Here is an 8409-nt window from a genome sequence, read left to right as displayed (position 1 = left end):
TAGATTGACAAACATAGCATTGGTCAATGATGCAACACATGAAATAATTAAGAAGGGAAGAGAAGATTCACATATAAATATATTATCATGGAAATATTTTGTGATTGTGAGCACCCATCAAAATATTATATGCCAAAATTGTTGACGTTGGACAAGGAAGACAACTTAATGATTTATGTTTGTTCATATTCACATAGAAGTCATATTGTCATAGATCCTTCGACATGTGGTGCTTGCCCCTATCTTTGCTAGCCAAAAATTCCGCACTAAGTAGAGATACTACTTGTGCATCCAAAACCCTTAAACCATATCTTGTTTGAGAGTCCACCATACCTACCTATGGATTGAGTAAGATCCTTCAAGTAAGTTGTCATCGGTGCAAAAGGGCAATAAAAATTCCTTATAAAAATGTGAGATCATTTAGTGTAAGGGAAAATTGAGCGTTGTACGAACTTGTGATGGCAAAGAATAAAAGCGACAGACTGCATAATAAAGGTTTCCATCACAAGGAGCAGTATAACGTGACGTTCTCTTGCACTAAGGGGTTGAGCATACAAACAAAAAGTGCATGACAACCTCTGCTTCCCTCTACGAAGGGCCTATCTTTTACTTTCATGTATTTACTTTTATGCAAGAGTCAAAGTTTTTTCTCTCTATTCCTTTTATTTTTCTCCTTTGGCAAGCATCATGTGGTGAGGAAAGATCTAGGCACATATGTCCAGTTGAATATGGGTGGCATAAGTTATTATTGTTGACATCACCCGTGAGTGTGTTGGGAGGCAAAACTATAAGCCCCTATCTTTCTTTGTGTCCGGTTGAAACATTTTGCTCATGTGTATGCGGTTAGTGTTTGCAATCATAGAAGACTAAATGATGGTTGAGTATGTGGACTTGCATAAAGGCTCCAATACGTGACCCTTCCTGAAAAGATGATGAATTGTAGTTGCAAAGTTGACTAAGAACATAGTTTGTTGGTTTCCAATAGAGTTTACGCTTTATACTTCATTGTTGTGATGAATTGTCACTTGTTCATGAGAAGTCTATGATAAAAGTTCTATAATAAAAGTTTTATATTGAAGTTTGTTGTTGTTATAATAAGTCACATGATGCTGCTATGTCCGTATTTTTTTTATCGACACCTCTCTCTCTCTCTAAGCATGTGGACATGTTTTTCGATTTCGGTTTTCACTTGCGGACAAGCGAGGTCTAAGCTTGGGGGAGTTGATACGTCCATTTTGCATCATGTTTTCCTACTGTTATTTATGTTGTTTTATTGTACAATAATGCTTTTTGGAGTAATTCTAATGCCTTTTCTCTCATAATATGCAATGTATGCACCAAGGGGGAGAATTCTGGCAGCTGGAAATCTGGACCTGAAAAAGCTACGTCAAGCTACCTATTCTGCACAACTCCAAATGAGCTGAAACTCCCGGATGATTTTTTATGGATTATTTAAGGAATATTTGAGCAAATAAGTACCAGATGAGGGCCCTGGTGGGTGATGCCCTCCTCGGCCCACCTCCGGTGCCCATCTTCTGGTATATAAGTCATTTTGACCTAGAAAAAAAATAAGGAGAGGACATTCAGGATGAAGCGCCGCCGCCTCAAGGTAGAACTTGGGCAAGAGCACTTTTGCCCTCCGGCGGAGCGATTCCGCTAGGGGAAGTTCCCTCCCGGAGGGGGAAATCATCGTCATCATCATCACCAACAACTCTTCCATCTTGGGGAGGGCCATCTTCATTACATCTTCACAGCACCAACTCCTCTCAAACCCTAGTTCATCTCTTGTATTCAATCTTCGTATCAAAACTATAGATTGGTGCATGTGGGTGACTATTAGTGTTGATTACATCTTGTAGTTGATTACTATATGGTTTATTTGGTGGAAGATTATATGTTCAGATCCATTATGCTATTTAATACCCCTTTGATCTTGAGCATGTTTTATCATTTGTGAGTAGTTCCTTTCTTTCTTGAGGTCACGGGGGAAATCATGTTGCAAGTAATCATGTGAACTTGATATGTGTTCGATATTTTGATGGCATGTATGTTGCCATTCTCTTAGTGGTGTCATGTGAACATTGACTACATGACACTTCACCATATTTGGGCCCAAGGGAATTCATTGTGGAGTACTTATTAGATGGTGGGTTGCGAGAGTGACAGAAGCTTAAACCCCAGTTTATGCGCTATTCCGTAAGGGACCGATTGGATCCAAAAGTTTAATGCTATGGTTAGAATTTATTCTTAATATTTTTCTCGTAGTTGCGGATGCTTGTGAGAGGGTTAATCATAAGTAGGAGGCTTGTTCAAGTAAGAACAACACCTAAGCACCGGTCCACCCACATATCAAATTATCAAAGTACCGAACACGAATTAAGCCAACATGATGAAAGTGACTAGATGAAATACCCGTGTACCCTCAAGAACACTTTACTTATCGTAAGAAACTGTTTTGGCCTGTCCTTTGCCTCAAAAGGATTGGGCTACCTTGCTGCACTTTTGTTACTACTATTGTTACTTGCTCGTTACAAATTATCTTGCTACCAAACTACTCCGCTACCTACAATTTTAGCACTTGCATACATTACCTTGTTAAAAATCACTTGTCATTTCCTTCTGCTCCTTGTTGGGTTCGACACTCTTACTTATCGAAAAGGGCTACAATTAACCCCATACACTTGTGGGTCATCACTCACCTGCCCGCGAAACATTTTCCCAGGCCGCCGCGACACGGGAGGACATCTCTGCTGCTTCCGGGGTGCGGTCGGACAACTCTGCTGCTTCCGCGGCGCCGTCGCACCAGTCTGCTGCATCGACGGTGCGGCAGGACCTCCAAGCTGCTTCGGTGGCGTGGCGGGACCTCCGTGCTGCTATGGCCGCACGGCGGGACATGTCGATTGCTTTCGTGGCGAGGCGGGACATCTCTCGTGCTTCCGCTTCCATGCTCGCCTATCCCTGGTGGCAATCTCTCGACCCAGAACTCACGCTGGCCATGGCAGATGCAAGGGAACGATGATGAATGACTTGTTTGTTTTTGTGGATGAGGAGTTGAGGAGGAATATGCAGTCATCTTGGAGTAGTAGTATTTATAACCGAGTACTAATACGCTCCTAAGTGGGAAACCATTTAGGTTTTGATCGGTGTGAACAAGTTTGCAATTTGGAATGTGACGGGACGCAGGCTCAAAATTTATTGACGATTCTATAATTTCTAAGTGCGGCACTATTCCCGGACGGCGTGACGTGGGCACGCTTTCTCGGCCGCGTATGTGGCGTTTGCACCATAGGGTGCACCGCAATAGGCAATATCAGCATGCGTCTTGTTCCAAGAATCGTGCGCGCTCGTTATTACCATCGCGCACGCTTGTTTTAATTAGAATGTGTGCCCGTCTAGCGCACACATGTTGATCTGTCTAACTGTTTCCGTTTGTTGTGGCTAATCGCAAATAGTTCATCCGTGTGAAGTGTATGCCATCAATCGCAGACACTTTGATTTGACTGACCGTTTCTGTTCTGTTGCCTAATCACAAACAGTTAATCCTTCTGAAGCATATGCCCTCAATCGCACACACCTTTATCTAGCTACCCATTTCTGTTGTTCCGCCTCATCACAAACAGTTAATCCAAGCGAACTGTATGTCGTATATCGCACACGCCTTCATCTGGTTGCCCGTTTCTGTTCTTCTTCCTCATCGCAAAAAGTTCATTGAACTGAACCGTATGCCCTGCATCGCACACGCAACCAAAATCTGAACCATGTTTGATGCATCCATCATCATAAACGTTTTACACCTTTTTGACGGTTTTTTACACCACCATTTGCGATTGTTGCATCGCACACAGTTTCGTCGACTGATATGTCCATTTTGCATCATGCTTTTATATCGATACTTATTGCATTATGAGCAGTTATTACACATTATGTCTCAATACTTATGGCTATTCTCTCTTATTTTACAAGGTTTATCATGAAGAGGGAGAATGCCGGCAGCTGGAGTTCTGTCTGGAAAAGGAGCAAATATTGGAAACCTATTCTGCACAGCTCCAAAAATCCTGAACCTCCACGGAAGTCACTTTCGGAATCAATAAGAATTATTGAGCCAAGAAAATACCAGAGGGGGCCCACACCCTGGCCAGGAGGTGGGGGCGCGCCCACCCCTACTGGGCGCGCCCCCTGTCTCCTGGGCCCCCTGTTGGCCCTCCGGTGGCCCTCTTCTGCTATATGAAGCCTCTTACCCTGGAAAGAATCATAAGCAAGCTTACGGGACGAAACTCCGTCGCCACGAGGCGGAACCTTGGCGGAACCAATCTAGGGCTCCGGCGGAGCTGTTCTGCTAAGGAAACTTCCCTTCATGAGGGGGAAATCATCACCATCATCATCACCAATGATCCTCTCATTGAGAGGGGGTCAATCTCCATCAACATCTTCACCAGCACCATGTCCTCTCAAAACCCTAGTTCATCTCTTGTATCCAATCTTGTATCAAAACCACAAATTGGTACCTATGGGTTGCTAGTAGTGTTGATTACTCCTTGTAGTTGATGCTAATTGGTTTACTTGGTGGAAGATCATATGTTCAGATCCTTAATGCATATTAATACTCCTCTGATCATGAACATGAATATGCTTTGTGAGTAGTTACGTTTGTTCCTGAGGACATGGGTGAAGTCTTGCTATTAGTAGTCATGTGAATTTGGTATTCGTTCGATATTTTGATGAGATGTATGTTGTCTCTCCTCTAGTGGTGTTATGTGAACGTCGACTACATGACACTTCACCATTATTTGGGCCTAGAGGAAGGCATTGGGAAGTAATAAGTAGATGATGGTTGCTAGAGTGACAGAAGCTTAAACCCTAGTTTATGCGTTGCTTCATAAGGGGCTGATTTGGATCCATTAGTTTCATGCTATGGTTAGGTTTACCTTAATACTTCTTTTGTAGTTGCGGATTCTTGCAATAGGGATTAATCATAAGTGGGATGCTTGTCCAAGTAAGGGAAGTACCCAAGCACCGGTCCACCCACATATCAAATTATCAAAGTACCGAACGCGAATCATATGAGCGTGATGAAAACTAGCTTGACGATAATTCCCATGTGTCCTCAGGAGCGCTTTTCTCATTATAAGAAATTGTCCAGGCTTGTCCTTTGCTACAAAAAGGATTGGGCCACCTTGCTACACTTTATTTACTTCAATTGCTTGTTACCCGTTACAAATTATCTTATCACAAAACTATCTGTTACCTACAATTTCGCAGAGAATACCTTACTGAAAACCGCTTGTCATTTCCTTCTGCTCCTCGTTGGGTTCGACACTCTTACTTTTTTCGAAAGGACTACGATAGATACCCTATACTTGTGGGTCATCAAGACTCTTTTCTGGCGCCGTTGCCGGGGAGTGAAGCGCCTTTGGTGAGTGGAACTTGGTAAGGAAATATTTATATAGTGTGCTGAAATTTTCTGTCACTGGTTACTATGGAAACTAATCCTTTGAGGGTCTTGTTTGGGGTATCTTCACCCCGACAAGTAGAGCAAAGAGTTGCTCCTCAACCTACTGAACCTACTGAAAATATTTACTTTGAGATTCCTTCAGGTACGATAGAGAAACTGTTAGCTAATCCCTTTGCAGGAGATGGAACATTGCATCCCGATTGACACCTTATCTTTGTGGATGAAGTTTGTGGATTATTTAAGCTTGCAGGTATTCCGAATGATGTTGTTAAGAGGAAGGTCTTCCCTTTATCTTTGAATGGAGATGCATTGACATGGTATAGGCTATGTGATGATACGGGATCTTGGAACTATAAATGATTGAAGTTGGAATTTCACCAGAAGTTCTATCCTATGCATCTTGTTCATCATGATCGTAATTACATATGTAATTTCTGGCCTCGCGAAGGAGAAAGCATCGCTCAAGCTTGGGGGAGGCTTAAGTCAATTTTATATTCATGCCCCAATCATGAGCTCTCAAGAGATATGATTATTCAAAAAATTTATGCTCAGCTTTCTCTCAATGATCGCACCATGCTCGATACTTCCTGTGCTAGTTCTTATATGTTGAAGACTATTGAATTCAAGTGGGACTTATTGGAAAGAATTAAACGCAACTCTGAAGATTGGGGTTTTGACGATGGTAAGGAGTCAGGTATAACACCTAAGTTTGATTGTGTTAAATCTTTTTTGGATACCGATGCTTTTTGTGGATTTAGCGCTAAGTATGGACTTGACTCTGAGATAGTAGCTGCTTTTTGTGAATCTTTTGCTACTCACATTGATCTCCCTAAGGAAAGCTGGTTTAAATGTAATCCTCCCACTGAAGTAAAAGTAGTTGCACCTATTACAGTTGAAGAAAAGACTATAACTTATAATGATCCTATTATTCCTACTAGTTATGTTGAGAAACCACCTTTTCCTGTTAGGATGAAGGATCATGCTAAAGCTTCAACTGTTGTTCGTAAGAGAAATACTAGAACTTACACACCCCCTGAGCAAATCAAAGTTGAACCTAGTATTGCTATGGTTAAAGATCTCTTGGATGATAATTTAGATGGGCATGTTATTTATTTCTGTGTTGAAATTGCTAATATTGCTAGACCAGATACTAAGATACATAGACCTGTTGTAGGCATGCCTGTTATTTCTGTTAAAATAGGAGATCATTGTTATCATGGCTTATGTGATATGGGTGCTAGTGCTAGTGCAATACCTCATTCCTTATATAAAGAAATTATGCATGATATTGCACCTGCTGAAATGGAAGATATTGATGTTACTATTAAGCTTGCCAATAGGGATACTATTAAGCCATTTGGGATTGTTAGAGATGTTGAAGTCTTGTGTGGGAAAGTTAAATATCCTGCTGATTTTCTTGTTCTTGGTTCCCCACAAGATGACTTTTGTCCCATTATATTTGGTAGACCCTTCTTGAATACTGTTAGTGCTAGGATTGATTGTGAAAAGGATATTGTTACTATTGGCTTAGGGGATGTGTCTCATGAGTTTAATTTTGCTAAGTTTCATAGACAATCCCGTGATAAAGAATCACCTAGTAAGGATGAGATTATTGGTATTGCTTCTATTGCCGTGTCTCCTACTTATCCGTTAGAACAATATTTGCTAGACTATGAAAATTATATGTTTATGAATGAAAGAAGGGAAATAGATGAAGTGTTCCTTCAACAGGGTCCTATTCTGAAACACAACCTACCTGTTGAAATCCTAGGGGGTCCCCCTCCACCCAAGGGTGATCCCGTGTTTGAGCTCAAACCATTACCCGATAATCTTAAGTATGCTTATCTTGATAAAAAGAAAATATATCGTGTTATTATTAGTGCTAACCTTTCAGAGCAGGAAGAGGAAAGATTATTGAAAACTCTGAAGAAGCACCGTGCTGCTATTGGATATACTTAGGATGATCTTAAGGGCATTAGTCCCACTCTATGTCAACACAAAATAAATGTGGAGAAAGATGACAAACCAGTTAGAGATCCTCAACGACGGTTAAATCCTAAGATGAAAGAAGTGGTAAGAAAGGAGATACTAAAGCTCCTTGAGGCAGGTATAATTTATCCCGTTGCTGATAGTGATTGGGTAAGTCCTGTCCATTGCGTTCCTAAAAAGGGAGGTATTACTATTGTTCCTAATGATAAAGATGAATTGATCCCGCAAAGAATTATTACAGGTTATAGGATGGTAACTGATTTCCGTAAATTAAATAAAGCTACTAAGAAAGATCATTACCCTTTACCTTTTATTGATCAAATGCTAGAAAGACTATCCAAACATACAAATTTCTGCTTTCTAGATGGTTATTCTGGTTTCTCTCAAATACTTGTGTCAGCGGAGGATCAATCAAAAACTACTTTTACTTGCCCTTTCGGTACTTTTGCTTATAGACGTATGCCTTTTGGTTTATGTAATGCACCTGCTACCTTTCAAAGATGCATGATGGCTATATTCTCTGACTTTTGTGAAAAGATTTGTGAGGTATTCATGGATGATTTCTCCGGTTATGGATCCTCTTTTGATGATTGCTTGAGCAACCTTGATCGAGTTTTGCAGAGATGTGAAGACACTAGTCTCGTCTTGAATTGGGAAAAGTGCCACTTTATGGTTAATGAAGGCATTGTCTTGGGGCATAAGATTTTCGAGAGAGGTATTGAAGTTGATAAAGCTAAAGGTGATGCTATTGAAAAGATGCCATGTCCCAAGGACATAAAAGGTATAAGAAGTTTCCTTGGTCATGTCGGTTTTTATAGGAGGTTCATTAAGGACTTTTCTAAAATCTCTAGGCCTCTGACTAATTTATTGCAAAAAGATATTCCTTTTGTCTTTGATGATGATTGTGTAGAAGCATTTGAAATACTTAAGAAAGCTTTGATCACTGCACCTATTGTTCAGCCACCTGA

Source organism: Triticum aestivum, chromosome 3B, assembly GCF_018294505.1.
Source record: "Triticum aestivum cultivar Chinese Spring chromosome 3B, IWGSC CS RefSeq v2.1, whole genome shotgun sequence".
NCBI classification, from domain to species: Eukaryota; Viridiplantae; Streptophyta; class Magnoliopsida; order Poales; family Poaceae; genus Triticum; species Triticum aestivum.
This window is presented reverse-complemented; position numbering follows the sequence as displayed.